The sequence below is a fragment of the Gymnoscopelus microlampas genome (genome assembly GCF_963454915.1).
Source record: "Gymnoscopelus microlampas genome assembly, chromosome: 19".
NCBI lineage: Eukaryota > Metazoa > Chordata > Actinopteri > Myctophiformes > Myctophidae > Gymnoscopelus > Gymnoscopelus microlampas.
This window is the reverse complement of record NC_139956.1, coordinates 22,249,879-22,254,999: the sequence shown is the minus strand read 5'-3', so window position 1 is coordinate 22,254,999 and position 5,121 is coordinate 22,249,879.

The window sequence follows — 5,121 nt, the reverse complement described above, 5'->3', positions numbered from 1 at the left end:
CACATTAGCATACACACAGCATACAACACAAGCAGCAAAAAAAAAAAAAGTTCCTACCTTGAGCCGTCTTCTACTTGACTTCAGCAGTCGTCTAAGTGATGGCCAGGGTCAAACTTTGGAACCCATGGATAGAGAGATAGAGCCCCCCTTTGTCTAGTTCATCTCCGGATGAGCCCTCAAGCGGCGTCTCCAGTCATGTCGATCCTCCATACATCTGACTAGCTCACAAGTACTTTCCTCCCCTGCTGGGAGCTCCCGGTGTCAATGGCAATGACGTACAAGCCCTGTTATCCCGACTGCCATCTTCTCATTCACCCTTTCCTTGGTAGCCCCCAATATTGATGCTTGTTAGCAACATGTCCATCCTGGCTGACGTTTAGTACTGCAGATAGCATTCTGGCGTAGCACAGTGGTCAGGGACTTCTGTAGAGCAGGCTTCAGGGTTCGACATTCACAGCTGTATAGGAGAACGGACGTGGCAGTGGCAGGTCTTCTCCTTTGACGCCGTCTCCTGGGCCCCAGATGTAGCGGTGTCGTAACGTGTGGGCCCAGCTCACTACCACTTCTGCTTCCGGGATGCCACCATCCATGCCTTTGTAGACAGGTCCTCAGTGATAGAACCAGTTATGATCTGAAGAGCGTTGTCAATAGTGGTGTCAACTGTTTTGGCATGTGGGCTTCTACACCAGACTGGGGCACAGTATTCGGCTGCAGCGAAGACCAGGGCTCCAGGGTCCGGAGTAGGTTGGGAGGAACACCACAAGCCTTGACTGTCTGAAAGAAAGAAAGAAAGAAAGAAAGAAAGAAAGAAAGAAAGAAAGAAAGAAAGAAAGAAAGAAAGCCAGAAAGAAAGAAATTTGTCAGAGTCACATACATGTATGTACCCTGTCACAACAATTCACTACCTTCAACAGTTAAACAGTACATACATACTGTAGCCTACAAATATTGATTTATTTTGTCCTCACTATCTGCAAATGTGACTAGGGTATGCCTTGAAATACATTGAGAGATTAAATAGAAGGGAACACGCCATCTGTTCTATTCCATGCTGAATAGGTGGGCACCTTTTGAACCCCAGTCTCCATAGTTCTTTACCCCTGCACCACCTGAACACCCTCACACCAGCATCTCTTATCTTGTTCTGCATCTCTCCATTCCTGAGATATGACCATGAGATTTTTTACCAAGAACCTGACCTTGATTGTGACTTTGACTGTGATCTTTTCAACCCAAAAGTTAACCTCTCCGGGACAGCCGATTGATCAAGTTTCATGAAAATCCACCCATCTGTTCCAGTTTGACCTTAAAGGACGACTTCCATTTTTCAACCCATCTTCATATAATTGGTCCACACTGTTTGTTTCTGTGAAATCATCGTTAGGCAGGGTTGTTTAAAAAAAATGTATTAACGCAAGAACAGTGGCTTCCATTATAGCATGCTAACTTTCCAGGAATAGAAAGCCTGCAGTTTGGCCTCTGGCCTCTGCTGACCCAAGTTTCATGAAAATCCAGCTGTGCGTTATTTTGCTGACAGACAGACACATGGACAGGACTGACTGCAATACCCTGTCACACATGGTATAGCATTATAGTATGTTGCACACGCTTTTTCTTGTGTTTTTGTCCTATTTATTTAAATGTTTTTTCTTATATGTATTTAATATCCTACTATGAATGTGTTTAATACGAATGTGAGAGCGTGTGTCACGAGAACTGTCCGACCGATCGATTTGAAACAATCAATAGTCATGATGCATACTGCAAATATATAAGGAGTCATAAGGGTGTGTGTGTGTGTGTGTGTGTGTGTGTGTGTGTGTGTGTGTGTGTGCGTGTGTGTGTGTGTGTGTGTATTTTCTATATAAAAACAGTAGGGGCATTTACTGTTATCACTGTGAAGATGGCTTTTGCTTGTGCTCAGCTGAGCCAAGCTCATCCTCTCGGCCCTGGCCAGCCAATGCATGCATAAGTAACCATATTGCTGATACTGTGCTGGGAGTCACAAAAGTGAACTCCAGTGATCTAGGCCAGTGCCGTTCTGGTATGAATTTGGCTGGCTCTCTCAGTCACAGTGGGAGGCTCTAAAGCCACAACATTTAATTGCACTGTGGCACCCCAGAGCTGAACACACATTCACTACAGTGGTTCTCAAACAATGGCTCAGGATCCTTGTTCGGGTCAGAGACCCATTTTTATGTAATTTTCGCCTTTTTTTAAATTTTCGCCTTATATTTAAGATAATAAGATGGTGTCTGATAATGTGTGTTGATGTGTTGATAATGTTCATGAACTTGAAAGTAAACACAAAATGTAGTCGTTGTTGTTTTCCCCAGTGCCGATCTTAATAATGCCTCGAAGTCAATCCTAGACGTAATGGGATGACAATATCTGAGATGTAGGAGACAAACCTGGTGAAGTCATTTAACAGGTTTGCGCAGAATCCAAGAATTCTGTGTTTGCTTAATCTGGAGCCATGCCACAGCTACAGTATTGTGACTGCCGAGCAGTAGTCAAGAGTGTTATATACAAAATAATAACATTGAGCATTAAAACTGCACCCTGTTCCTAAATGAATGAGAACATTATAAATTAGAATGTTGCTCAAGCGTGAACCCCTGGTTTGTAGTACATCACTGCAAACAACACAATAACTGTACCACCATAGCTGTATCAGCAGCAACACACCCACGGTCATCCGTAGCTCATTACGATGTGAAAAGAATTGTGTGTGTGCGTGCGGCGTGCGCACGCGCTTGTGTGTGTGTGTGTGTGTGTGTGTGTGTGTGTGTGTGTGTGTGTGTGTGTGTGTGTGTGTGTGTTCTAGGCCTGTAGTGATTGATGTACCTTCACAGGCCTCGGGGCTTTGGGGACTGGAGATTGTGACCTCCGCAGAGGTCATTGGATCGGCAGCAATGCCGCTGTGACGGACTGCCTACCTGGAGGAGCGTTCCGGAGGCTTCCCATGACCTTCTCCTGGGTGGAACATGCGTAGGACATGGACATGGAGGTATTCCGGTGCACGTGCTCATGCAGGTGATGTATTAATTCAGACCCACTTGCAGACCAGTTGTACTGTGATGTGGGTCTCCTACTCATTTACATATCGTTGCTGTCAGGTGGAACCCTTGTAAGTCCAAAACCGTTGCTTTGTTATTATCATTTTAAAAAACAATGTAAAATAGTGAAAATAGCCGATCTACAAGCTCACAACGCCTGGAATTGCGAGGCGTTGTGAGCTTGTAGATTTGCTATTTTCACTTCTTTTGTGTGACACTCTTGTATGATGAAGCATTAATATAAAAACATAAAAAGTGTGAAATATGGAGAAATATGAAGGTTTCTGCCCAACAGTAACGGTATGTGTACAAACACACAGACACGTGTGCAAGCACACATGCTGAAATGCTGCTGTAACGACGAAAGATGAATATATAGCCTGGGACAAAAGAGAACTAATAAGCTTATGACTGCAGAAAACTAATAGGCTTAATTTCGCATTCAGTCCCCAAAATTAGGCAAATTTGGCCCGGCATAAACAAGCTACACAGTTCAAATGAAAACAAGTTTTAGTATGCAGGTAATTTATTTTCGACAGCAAATTATAAATGTAATTTCGACCAACTTCATCGCTCAACACTTTCATAGAGTATTCTCAGGCCCCTAAATATCCGTAGCATAGGCTAAATATTATTAGACTGACATTTAGCTCCATGATCTGTATCAGTTTGCTGTTCATTAGCGTTTAAATACCGTTTAGTGCAGCGATTCCCAACCTGTGGGCCGGGGCCCACAGGTTGATAATATAACATGAATATTAAAACATTTACGTGCAAAACTTACATTACAATATACAGTAGCACCATCGTTCCATGTCCAATCGATTGATTGACCCATCTGACCACTGAACACGACAGCCGAAAGGCTCCAGAACAATCTGTGCAAGCATGACACAAACTATGAGATTACAAACCCCAGTCTAAATATTATACACAGAACCAGGGCTTAATTAATGCCGGAGCTAACCGGAGCTCGGCTCCGAAACCGGCTGCCTCCTGCGCTCCGGTACTTCTAGAAGGCATACCGTCACCTCAAATGCAGACAATACAATATGTTTTTATTTAGGCTATTTATTATTAACTCAGCTTTCACATTTTCCCCTCAATGTCCCTTCCTGCAATGGAAAAGGAGAGAGAGAGAGGGGGTGTTGGCAAGACTGACGCGTTCATGAGCTCCGGCACCTAATAATTTACAAATTAAACACTGCACAGAACATGATACTATACATATTATGAACCTGCGCCGACTGACATGCTGACAAGTGAAGAATTAAATGCTACAAAGGGAGGAGGCTGGGGAGTTTTATCATACTGACAAGCTGTCATTTGTGTTAGACAGATGTCTCTCTCTCTAGGTCGTCCTCAGACGAGCCCTCCAGCAGTGTCATCATACATCTGGCTAGCTCGCCAGTACTTTCCAATCCCCCCCCCCCAATCTTTCTTTAGTACTTCCACGTAGGTGGGTGTGGGACGCCTTCATGATCGATGCTCATGTGTTGGCTCGCACAACACAAGCTTGCTGGCTGGGAGCCGCCTGTGTCTGTGGCCTCAGAAAACCTCGGTTTTCTTAGCATTTAGCACAAGAACAACCTCGGAACACCGTGTCTCCACTCGGGCCAAGAGCACCTACCTGTGCCTGCTCCACGTGGTCCGAGGAAGGCAGAAGGCAGATGTCATACTCATAGTCCAGATGTTGAACATGTAAGAGTGAGCGCTGGTGTGCTTAAATAGGCCGTGTTGATCCATTAAGATTGGCGGTGCGTGTGTGACTGCAGGGTGTATTAGAGTGGGACTGGCATGCCTACCTGAACTACAGCCATGATCCATTAACAGCACAGAACAATGACACACACACACACAGACACCGATGTGTGCATAGCTGGCACGCAAACACATGCATGTTTATGCATGAACAAGGATATGTACACATGAATGCGTGCACACGCACACGCACACGCACGCGCACGCACACACACACACGTGCATACAAAATCACCCACATGATCACAAGACAAATCAGCATTCCTTACCGGGCTACAAGGGTAATGGGGCGTTGACCTAA